The sequence below is a fragment of the Pristiophorus japonicus genome, unplaced genomic scaffold (assembly GCF_044704955.1).
Source record: "Pristiophorus japonicus isolate sPriJap1 unplaced genomic scaffold, sPriJap1.hap1 HAP1_SCAFFOLD_312, whole genome shotgun sequence".
NCBI classification, from domain to species: Eukaryota; Metazoa; Chordata; class Chondrichthyes; family Pristiophoridae; genus Pristiophorus; species Pristiophorus japonicus.
The window spans coordinates 428,303-440,903 of record NW_027252911.1 but is presented as its reverse complement, the minus strand read 5'-3'; the positions used below and the strand labels follow the sequence as shown (position 1 = coordinate 440,903).

Below are 12,601 nucleotides of genomic sequence, written 5' to 3'. Positions count from 1 at the left end.
AGCCCTGTCCTGGGTTCCGAATCCTCCTTGCATTGCGGCACCGAGATTTCATGCTTGCCTTTCTATTACACTTTGACCCATTAGAATTTTGCTATACATTATTCTGCTGCAAACTGCAGGGGCCACGTCGCTTAATGGATAATGCATCTACTTTGATGCAAACACTGATGTAATCAGAAAATTGCAACGTCAAACGCAGCCGTGGTCATTTTGGCAAAACTTGTTCATCTTTATAAAACCAAACCTCGTTCGCACTCATTAACTAAAGGTGAGTTCCTCCCAAACAATGCACTTGACTTTATTAAAAGGCATTTTTTCATACTGTGTATATTGCTCACTGATTTTTGGAGATAGTGTCCAACAAACCAACAAATAATACCGATAAACTATTAATGTTTCCAGTTTGAACAACAGCTTCGCGTCAATCAGTGTAATAAAGGGCAGTGGAGGGAATTGTGATCAGATTCCAATGAGATCCCCGTGAGTCGATAAAAAAACAGCACTTGTAGAATCGCTGCGAGCAGGGTTCGAACCTGCGCAGGGGATTTCAAGTCCAATGCCTTAACCACTCGGCCATCGCAGCTACACAGTAGAGCTGCTTTAATAGTCGATTCGTTGGTACAATTTATCAGAGAGACCGCCTGCATGCTTGCCCTATTGGATCTGTGAAAATTAAATCACATAATCGCAGAATTTCGCAGCAAAGAAGGAAAAATTTCGGTTAGAACTGAAAGAATTTACATTTCGGGAAAAACTGAACAGTCTGGGGAGCTTCTTTCTCGAAAAACAAGTGAGATATATTTTTAACATTATGAAGGTATTTGATCGAGTTGATGTGGAGAAAATGTTTGCTATTGTGCAGGAGTTCAGAACAGGCGGTCACCGGTTAATTCAGTGGACAATTCAAGAGCAACTTATTTACCAAAGAGTGGTTAGAATGTGGAAGATGCTACATAAGCAGTAGTTGAGGCGAATGGCACAGATTCATTTTATAGGGAAATTACCAAAGCACATGACTGAGAAAGCAATAGAACAATATGCTGATAGGATCAAGTGAAGTAGCGTAGTGTGCAGCATTAACTCTCGCAACACCAGTTAGGTGCAATTGTCTCTTTCTGTGATGCAATCTCTATATAACGTTATGTAACACACATTTTAAACAACAACAACAACTTATATATAATTAGCATCTTGAAATTAGCGAAATGTCCAAGGCACTTCACAAGAGTATTATGCGATACAAATTTGACACCGAACCACTAAATGCAAATAAGCGCTGGTGACTGAAAGATTGATCAACCAGGTATGCTTGATAATGAGGAAGAAAGCTGTACATTGCAGGTAGATATCAAAGAACTTGTCAGGGGTTTAATGGAATTCAACCCGAAGAAGTGTTAGATAATGCATTTGGGGAGTGCTTATAGGGAAAGCGAATAAACCTTAAATGTTAGGCCACTGATGAGTGTAGAGGTGCAACTGACCTTGGAGTGCATGTCCACAGAATCCTTGACGGTAGCAGGGCAGGTCGATAAGATGCTTGTGAAGTATAGACAGAAAGGAAAAGGAGGCGGGGTGGCGTTGCTGGTTAAAGAAAAAATTAATGCAATGATAAGGAGCGACATTAGCTTGGATGATTTGGAAGCGGTATGGGGGGAGCTGCAGAATACCAAATGGCAGAAAACGCTAGTAAGAATTGTGTACAGACCTCCAAACAGTAGTAGTGAGTTTGGGGACAGCATCAAACAAGAAATAATGGATGTGTGCAATAAAGGTACAGCAGTTACCATGGGCGACTTTAATCTATATATTGATTGGGCTGACCAAACTGGTAGCAATGCGGTGGAGGACGATTTCCTGGAGTATATTAGGGATGGTTTTCCAGACCAATATGTCGAGGAACCACCTAGAGAGCTGGCCATCGTGGACTAGGTGATGTGTAATGAGAAGGGACTAATTATCAATCTTGTTGTGCGAGGCCCCTTGGGGAAGAGTGACCATAACATGGTAGAATTCTTTATAAGATGGAGAGTGACCCATTTAATTCAGAAACTAGGGACCTGAACTTTAGGAAAGGTAATTTCGATGGTATGAGGCGTGAATTGTCTAGAATCAGAGAGTTGTTAACCTTTGCAATTCCCTGCCGCAAAGAGTTCTTGATGCCAGTTCATTGGATATATTCAACAGGAAGTTATTGTGGCCCTTATGGCTAAAAGGATCAAGAGGTAGGGAGGAAATAGGAAAACGGTACTGAGGGAATGATCTGCCATGATCTTATTGAGTGGTGGTGCAGGCTCGAAGTGTCGAATGGCGTACTGCTGAATCTAGTTTCGATGTTTCTATGTTGAGAAGCAACACGGAATACATGCCTTCATTGGATGAGCCATAGAATATAAGATCGGGGAAGTTACGCTTCAAATGTATAAAACTGTAGTTGGGCCACAGCTAGATTATTGCATGCTTCTCTGGTCACCGCATTACAGGAATGATCAGACAGCACTCGTGAGCATACAGGTTAGATTTAGGCGGATGGTGAATTTAGCTCTGAGTAAATATTGCATCGGCTCGGTTTGTTTTCTTTGGAACAGAGGAGGCTAAGGGGGTCCGTATTGAAGTGAATAAAATTATGAGTGGCCTAAATCGAGTGCATAGAAAGGATCTATTTCCCTTCGCAGAGTGGCCAACAACCAGGCGTCATAGATTTAAAGTAATTGGCAGGAGGTTTTCCGGAATTTGAGGTACACTGTTTTCACCCAGGGGTGGTGAGAGTCTGGAACCCACTCCTGAAAGTGATTTAGAGGCACAAGTTCTCACGACTTTTAAAAGTCCTTGAATGTGCACTTCAATTCCAGTAACCTAAAAGGCTATGGACCAAGAGCTGGAAAGTGGCATTAGTCTGGATAGGTCGGATTTTAGTCGGAATTTAGGTCATGATCTGGTGTTTCTTCGGCAGCTCAGTGCATTTTGCAGCAAATCAATACTTCAGAGAAGGGAAACTGCGTTCCCTGCAATTCCTGCTACACAAGTGGCTCCAATACCACCCACTTTTCCATTGAGTTCTCTTAGAACCTGAGTCTATTACACAGGAACAAGAGCTAGCCATCGAACCTGTTACAGAAGGACAGCAGGGTTCCATTCGCCCCTCGAGCCAGTTGCAAAGGACAAGAGGAAGTAATTCAGATTCTTGGGCTTTTTATACAAGAATAGTAGAACGCCTTCGGCCGCTCGTACCTGCTGCATAGATGACGAGGAGGCACACTTTCCTGTTACACAGAAGGCTGGAGGCCATTCAGCCGCACCGCATTGTTGCACAGGGAAAGGAGAAGGCCATTAACGTCTCAAATCTGAGCCTTCGGAGAGGCAGAAGCCGATCAGTTCCTTGAGCTTGCTCTACAAGAAGAGTATAAGTCCATTTAGATCCTAGAACATAGAAACATAGAAAACGGGAGCAGTAATAGTCCATTCGGGCCTTCGAGTCTGCACCGCCATTTAATATGATCATTCCTAATCCTCTATCTCAACACCATATTCACGCTTTTCCCCCGTATCACTTGATGTCTTTTGTGTCTAGAAATCTATCTCCCTCTTAAATATATTCAGTGACTCGGCATTCACAGCCTTCTGTGGAAGGGAATTCCACAGCTGCACCACTCTCTGAATGAAAAGAAAATCTCGCCTTCTCCTTCCTAAATTTCCTACCCCGTATCCTGAGACTGTGACCCCTTGTTATAACATTCCCAATCAGGTGAATCATCTTCCCCGCATCCAGTCTATTCAAACCTTTCAGAATGGTATACGTTTCAATGAGATCCTCTCTCATTATTCTAAACTCTACAGAATACAGGCCGAGTCGACCCCATCTTTGCTCATACGACAGTCCTGCCATCCCAATAATCCATCTGCTGAACCTTCGCTGCACTCCCTCTATGGCAAGTATATCCTTTCTTGGGTAACGAAACCAAGACTGCACACAATACTCCAGGTGCGGTCCCACCAAGGCCCTGTAGAACTGTAGTAACACATCTTTACTCATTTACTCACATCCTCTTGGAATGAAGGCCAACATACCATCTGCCTCCTCACTGCTTGCTGCACCTGCATGTATGCTTTCAATAGACAATTTTACAAGGACACCAGGTCCCTCTGCCCATCGATCCTGTTTCCTGTCCATTAAGCAATTTTCAATCCATGCTAGTAAATTACTCCCAATCATATATGTTTTAATTTTGCACACTACATCTTACGTGGGACTTTATCAGAGCCCTTCTGAAAATCCAAATACACTATATCCACTGGTTTCCCTTAAATTTCTTTCAGTTACATCCTCAAAAACTCGAGTAGGTTAGTCAAACATGATTTTCTTTTCATGAATTCATGTTGACTTTGTCTAATCCCTTTGGTATTATCTTAGTGTTCCGTTATAATATCCTTTACTATAGATTCTCGCATATTCCCTGCAACTGGTGTTCGGCTAACCAGTCTGTAGTTCCTTATTTTCTCTCTCCTCCATTTTTAAACAGTGGGGTTACATTTGCCACCGTGCAAACTGCAGGAACTGTTCCATAATCTATAGATGTTTGGAAGTTGTCAACCAATGTATGCACTATTTCCATTGCAACCTCTTTTATTACTCTGGGATGCAGATCATCAGGCCCTGAGGATTTATCGGCCTTCATTCCCATTAGTTTCCTCAGCACTATTTTCTTACAAATAATCATGTCCGTTAATTCCTCTTGCTCACGAGACCTTTGGTTCACAATCATTTATGGGATGTTATTTATGTCCTCCGTGAAGACAGAACCGAAGTATTTATTTAATTGTTCTGCCATGTCCTTGTTCCACATTGTAAATTCACGAATCTTTTCCTTTTTACGAACTTGTAGAATCTACTGCAGCCGGTTTTTATGTTCCTTGCAAGTTCACTCTTATACTCTATTTCTCGCCTCTCAATCAATCTCTTGGCACATTTTTGCTGAATTCTAAATTGTTCCCCATCCTCAGGGTTGTACTTTCTCTGGCAGCTTTGTATAACTCTTCTTTGAATCTAATACTATCCTTAATTTATTTTGTTAACCATGGTTGGGCCAGCATCCTTTTTGTTTACACCAGAAAGGAAAGTATAACTGCCGCAATTGATACACTCGTTCCTGAAATGTTCGTCCTTGCCCATCCACCAACAAGACGTTTATTGACTCTTCCCAATCTATCATACCCCATGCAATTCATTCCCCATGCATTCGTAGATTCTTTAGCTTAGATTTAGGACCATAGATTCGGATTGGGCTACTTCACTTTCCATCTTAATAACGAGTTTAATCGAGTTATTGACACTCTTCGCTAAAGGACCCCAGACAACTTGACTTTTAATTAACCCCTTCTCATTACACAAGACCCAATCTAGGATATTCTGTTCCCTAGTAGGCTCCGCAAAATACTGGGCTAAAAAAACAACTGGTACAAACGCCAGGAATTCATCGGCCACATTATTATTACTTTAATTTATATGTAGTTTAAAGTCACCTTCGATGATGGTAGTACCCTTGTTACATGCAGCTCTAATTTCCTGTTAATGTTATCCTCTACACTACCACAACTGTTTGGAGGCCTATGGACAACTCACACCAATCTTTTCTGGTCCTTCGTTCTACTTAGCGCCATCCAACTGAATCTACATCGTGTCTTTCTGAGCCGAATACCTTTCTCATTATTGCGCTGATATCATTCCTTACCAACAACGCAACACAACCCGCTCTTCCTTTTTGCCTGTCCTTCCTAAATACCGGATAATGGTTGATATTCAGTTCCCAACCCTGGTCACCGTGCAACCATATGTCTGTAATTGCAACGATATTGTATCTGTTGACATCTGTTTGCGCTGTTAATTCTTCTATCTTATCACAGATGCTTCGTCCATTCAGATATAATGCTTTTGGATTGGTCTTTTTAACATTATTAGAGATCATAACATTTTTTTGCACTATAGCTCGATTTATCTTATCGCTTTTTTTCTTATCAGGATCCTATTTTTTAGTGCACTCTTTTGATTGTATACTCTGTCCCTTCTTGACATAATGTGGTTACATTACAACAATCATTTTCCGGCATTGCTTCCTTTTCATTTCTCTTTAGCAGTCTAGATTTCTCTGCATTGCGGCCGTCCTCCCCAACGCCTCCCCTCCCCCACTCCACTCTCCCCTTAATAGAAGATGTTGCATAGGATTAGGACGAGGCATTTCAGACACACCGACCTGTTATACAGGAACAGGTTGAGACTAATTAACCCCTAGAACCTGTTACATAGGACGCGGGGGGTGACATTCCGTCCCTCAAACTATTGCACAGGAACAGCCTGAGTCATTCAGCCCCTCTAGCACATTACACAGCCGGAGGCCTGTGGCACTGGACTAGTAATCCAGTGAGAGAAAATCATAGTTCACCAAGAGAGTAGGACAAATTAAATTCATTTAAATACAACTAGAATTTTAAAAGACCATTGACGCAACACACCCATCTCGCTCAATAATCTCCTTTAGTGAAGGAAATCTGCAGTCCTTACTGGTCTGGGCCCAAATGTTGCTCCAGATCCAGAGCAACGTGGTTGGCTCTTTACGGCTCTCTGAAAAGGCCTAGCGAGAAATTCATTTGTTTAAGGTGGCTAACCATCACCTTCACAAGGGCAATTAGGGAAGTACAACAAAGGCTGCCCTTGCTAGTATTGTCCACATGCTAGAATGAATAAAAGAAACAATAGGATGTCTAGATTCTTACACAGGAAAAAGAAGAACCGCAAGGGAGGTCAGAGAATGTGGAGTCTGGAGACAACTAGATAAATGCATAGCTAGCTGGCTTTAAGCCAGAAAGCAGAGAGTAGGTGTAAAAGTTAGCTTTTTAGAGTGGCAGAAGGTGGGTAGTGCTGTTCCACAAGGATCGGTGCTAGGACCACTGTTGTTTACAATTTATATTAATGACTTCTACCTGGGAATCAAAAACACAATTTCTCAATTTGCGGATGACGCCAAATTAGTTGGATATTCAATACTGAGGATGACTGCAGTAAATTCGATCGCAAAAACCTGTTGTATAGATGACGAGAAGGCAATGCCAAACCAACTAACCTGTTGCACAGAAATAGTAAGAGGCAATTGAGCCTCTCCAGTCGGTTACACAAGAACAGGAGAAGGCCATTAGCCACTTGCTAGCGATGACAACATGCTTGAAAGAATAAAATAAAAAAATAGATTGTTACATGGTTACAAGAAGAGTTGGAAAGTGGGATTAGGCGGGATAGCAATTTCCGGACTGTGCGGACACGCTGGGCCGAAGTAGCCTCCTTCCGTGCTGAAAGCTTCTACGAGTCCATGACAACACATTGCTTTCAAACATAATGATTCGTGTCTGACAGGGCATCCGTTTTAGACGGTGGAGGTTGATCCAGTGGCGATGAAAGTTCATCGACCTGAAACGTTCACTCTGTTTCTCTCTCCGCAGATTCTGCCTCATCTGCTGAGTGCTTCCAGATTTTTTTTTAGCTCAGATTACGCAGCAACACTATTTTACTTTTGTATTGATGCACAATTTGGCGACACTGAGGCGCAATGGATAGCACGTTAGATTTTTAATTCTTGGCATATTAAACATTCAAGGTTTTTGTGCTCGACTCCCACCAGAGTCAGGATTTGAGCCTGGGCCGCACAGTGAACTTTGCATCAAAGCAATACTTCAGAGAAGGCTAACTGTGGTCCCTGCACTTTCTGTTGCACAAGTGGCTCCAGTCCTTCCCAAGTATCATCTGAATATTTTGCACAGTAACAGATGCAAGCAATCGAGCCTGTTACACAGGGACAGGTGGAGGCCAATGACTCACTTAATACCTCAAACCAATTGCAAAGGGCAGGAGGAAGCCATTCAGCTGTGTGCGCCTGTTTTACAAGAAATGTCGGACTCCATTCGGTCGTTTGAACCTTTCGCATAGTTGACCAGAAGGCAATGCCAAACCAATGAAGCTGTTGAGCAGAAATAGGAGGATGGAATTGAGCCTCTCCAGTCTGTTGCACAAGGAGAGGGGAAGGCCATTAACCCCTCGAGCCTGAGGCAAAGGTCTGGCGGAAGCCATTCAGCTCCTTGAGACTTATCTATAATAAGAGTAGAAGTCAATGTAGCCATTCGAAAGGCTGAGGATAAGGCATTTGCGACTCAAGAACCTGTTATACAGGAACAGGAGGAGGCTAATCAATCTCCCGATCCTGTTGCATAGGAACAGGGCACACCATTCCTTCCCTCAACCTGTTGCAAAAGAATAGGAGGTGTCATTCAGCCCCTTGAGCGCATTACATAGATGGAGGTCAATCATAGTAGCATAATGGTTATGTCACTGAACTAATAATCCAGAGAGAAGAAATCATAGCCCACCACGAGAGTGGGGAAATTTAAATTCAATTAAGTAAATCTGGAATTTTAAAAGTATCAATAATGATGACCATTGTAACAAACTCCTCATCTGGTTCACTTGTCTCCTTTCGGGAAAGAATTATGCTGTCCTTACCCGTCTGGGCCTACATGGGACTCCAAACCTACAGCAATGTCGTTGGCTCTTAACTGACCTCTGAAATGGCCTGGCGAGCCAGTCGGTTGCGTAAAGTAACTCACCAACAATTTCACAAGGGCAGATGGAGATGGGCAACAAATCCGTCCCTTGCTAGCGATGTCGACAAGCTTGAATGAATAAAATAAAAAAAAATAGATTGTTACATCGGAACAAGAAATGCCTCAAGCCAGGTCAGAGAATGCGGAGTCAGGTGACAACTAGCAGAACGGATAGCTAGCTAGCTTCAAGACAGAAATCAAAGAATATGTGTAAAAGTTAGCGTTTCTTAGCCGCAGAAGGTGTAGTGGCGTTCCACAAGGATCGGTGCTGGGACCACTGTTGTTCAAAATTTATATTAAAGATTTAGATTTTGGAATCAAAAACAACATTTCGAAATGTGCGGGTGACACCAAATTAGGAGGGATAGTCAATACGGAGGAACACTGCACCAACTTACAAGAGGACATTAATAAACTTGCAGAATGGGCATATAATTGGCAAATGAATTTCAAACCATATAAATATGAGGTGTTACATTTAAGTAGGAGACTTAACGAGGTCACTTATTAATGGAAGTTGCCAGTCTGGGTGGTGTACAGGAACAAAGAGATCTCGGAGTACAAAATAAAAAACTCTAAAAAAATAACGGCATAAGTTAGCAAGGCCATAAAAAGCAAACCAAACACGCTGATTTATTTCTAGACATACAGAATTGAAAAGTAGCGACATTATGCTAAACCTGTATTTAACCTTCATTAGATCACGCTTAGAGTACTACGTACAGTTCTGGACGCCATATTATAAAAAGGACATAGAGGCATTTCAGAGGATGCAGAGAAGATTTACAAGGATGATACAAGAACAGCCAGCGTATACAAATTAGGAAAGGATGAACAGGCAGTGTCTCTTTTCTCTTGAAAAAGGAAGGCTGAGGCGTGACATGATACAGACATTTAAAATTATGAAAGATTTTGAGGGAGTGGATAGAGTTAGAATGTTTCAACTTGTGAGGATCAGAATAACTAGACGCTCTCAATATAAGCTAGTCACCATGAAATCAAAATAGGGAATTCAGAACAAACTTATTTAGCCAAAGAGTGGTGATATTGTGGAACTCGGTACAACAGGGAGTGGTTGAAGAGAATAGTATGGAAGTATTTATGGAGGGGCTAGACAGGCAAATGAGAGAGAAGGGAATAGAGCATTAGGCTGTTGAGGAATGTTGAGTGGAGGCTCCAGTGGAGCATAAAAGACTGGCTGAGGTGAATGGCCTGTTTCAGTGCTGTATATCCGATGTAATCCAATGCTTGACATGAGTGTACTTGCCTCCATTCCCGCCACCACCTCAATGAGACCCCAACACTGCACGAGGTGGAAAACGCCATAAGAAAGCTAACAAATAACAAGGCTACGGGGGCTGACGGAATCATTGCTGAGGCACTAAATTATGGCGGTGAGGCACTGCTGGCGCGAATACCTGACTTTCTTTCTCTCATCTGGAGGGAGGAAAGCATGCCGGGAGATCTTAGTGATTCAGTGATCGTGAACATTTTTAATAAGGCAATAAGTCCGACTGCAGCAACTAAAGGGGAATCTCCCTGCTATCAGCCACTTGGAAAGTCGTCGCTAGCATCCTCCTCAACTGACTTCTCCCTGTGGCCGAGGAGCTCCTCACGGATTGTAGAGCGGATTTCGTCCCCTCCGGGGAACAACGGACATGATTTGTTGCAGCACGACAGCTGCATGAAAAATGAAGGTAACATGGCCTTCTTCGACCTTACAAATGCCTTTCCCACTCTCAACCACGAGAGCTGAAGGAGCGTCCTCCTCCGTTTCGGACGCCACCAAAAGTACGTCACCATCCTCCGCCTGCTCCACGATGACATGCAGGCCGTGATCCTTACCAACGGATCCATCACAGACGCAATCCACTTCCGGATCGGGGGTCAAGCAGTCTGCGTCAACGCTCCAACCCTCTTCTCATTCTTCCTCGCTGCCATGCTCCACCTCACAGTCCACAAGCTCCCCGCTGGAGTGGAACTAAACTACAGAACGAGGGGAAACCTGTTCATTCTTCGCCATCCCTAGGCCAGGTCCACGACCATCCCAACCACTGTCGTGAGCTACAGTACGCAGATGACGCCTGCGTCTGTGCTCACACAGAGGCTGAACTCCAGGACACAGTCGAGGTATTTACTGAGGCACACGAAAGCATGACGCTTGCGCTAAACATCAGTAAGACAAAGGTCCTCCACCAACCTGTCCTCGCTGCACAGCACTGCCCCCCAGTCATCAACATCCATGGTCCGGCCCTGGACAACGTGGTCCAATTCATTATTTCGGGCGCCTCCTATCAACAATAGCAGGCATTGACGACAAGTTCCAACAACGTCTCCAGTGCGCCAGTGCAGCCTTCGGCCGCCTGTGGAAAAGTGTGTTTGAAGACCAGAACTTCAATACTTCGCCAAGTTCATGGTCGACAGCCCGTAGAAATACCCGCCCTCCTGTACTGCTCAGAGATGTGGAACATGTAAAGTAGACACCGCACTTCGCTGGAGAAATACCACCAACGATTTGTCCGAAAGATCCTACAAATCTCCTGGGAGGACAGACACACCAAATTTAATAGCCTCGTCCAGGCCAACATACCCAGCATTGTAGCACTGATTACACATGATCAGCTCCGTTGGGCAGGCCACATAGTTCGCATGCCAGACACGAGAAACCCAAAGCAAGCGCTCTGCTCGCAACTCGTCCACTGCCAACGAGCCAAAGGTGGGCAGTGGAAACTTTACAAGGACACACTCAAAGCCTCCCTGAAAAAGTGTGACATTCCCACTGACACTTGGGAGTCACTGGCCCATGACCGCCCTAAGTGGAGCAAGTGCATCCAGGAGGGCACTGAGCTGCTCGAGTCTCATCCCCGAGAGCATGCAGACATCAAGCGCAGGCAGCGGAAAGAGCGTGCAGCAAACCAGACTCCCCGCCCACCCTTTACCTCAAACACTGTCTGTCCCACTTGTGACAGAGACTGTGGTTCTCGTATTAGACTGTACAGCCACCTACCAACTCATGCTAAGAGTGGAAGCAAGTCTTTCTCGATTCCGAGGGACTGCCTATGATGATGTGAGGCTATTGCACAGGAAGAAGCCTTTCAGTACCTTGAACCTTGTACGCAGGAGCAGGCTTTTCATCCCCTCATACATGTTAAATAGTAACAGGTGGCCACCATTCAACATTTCAAGCGTTTTAAATAAGAACAGGATGTGGGTCATTCAGCACTTTCCAGACAGTTTTATAGTTATAGGAAAAGGCAATTCTGCCCCTCGAATCCGTTGAATAGGAACAGGAGGTTGTCATTAAGCTGATACACTAGAAAAACAGGAGGACATTCAATCTCCTGATCCGGTTACATAGGAACAGGAGAAGAATATTCAACCCACAGAGGCTGGTAAATCAGGAACAGGAGGAGTTCATTCACTCCCTCAAGCTTGTTAGACAAGACAGCAGGAGGGCATTCAGCCACTCGAGCTTGTTACACAAGAATAGGAGGAGGCCATTCATTTACTTGAGCCTGTTACACTGGAACGGGTAGAGGCGATTCAGTCCTTCGAGCCTGTGGCAGTGGAACAAGAGGACGTCATTCAGCCCCCATAAATTGTTACACAGAAGCACACTATTCGGCCCCTCAACACACTTACATTGGAATAGAGGGGATGATTAAACGCTGTTCAGCCTATTAGACATCAACAGGATACATAGAAACATATAAAAATAGAAAATGGATGCAAGAATACGCCATTCGGCCCTTAGAGCCTGCACCACCATTCATTCGATGATGGCTGATCATGCAAAATCAGTACACAATTCCTGCTTTCTCTCCATACCACTTGATCCCTTTAGCAGTAAGTGGCACATCTTACTCCCTTTTGAATATACCTAACGAACTGGCAACAACGACTTTCTGTGATAGAAAATTCCACAGGTTCACAATTCTCTGAGTGAATAAGTTTCTCCTCA

The 12,601-nt window shown here is 43.8% G+C and overlaps 1 non-coding gene across 1 annotated transcript; it reads right to left on the bottom strand.

Annotated features, from left to right (window-relative positions):
• Positions 1-512: 512 nt before the first annotated feature.
• trnas-uga (transfer RNA serine (anticodon UGA)) lies at positions 513-583 on the bottom strand. The gene has a single exon. It is a non-coding gene; the product is annotated as a tRNA-Ser (tRNA).
• Positions 584-12,601: the final 12,018 nt, after the last annotated feature.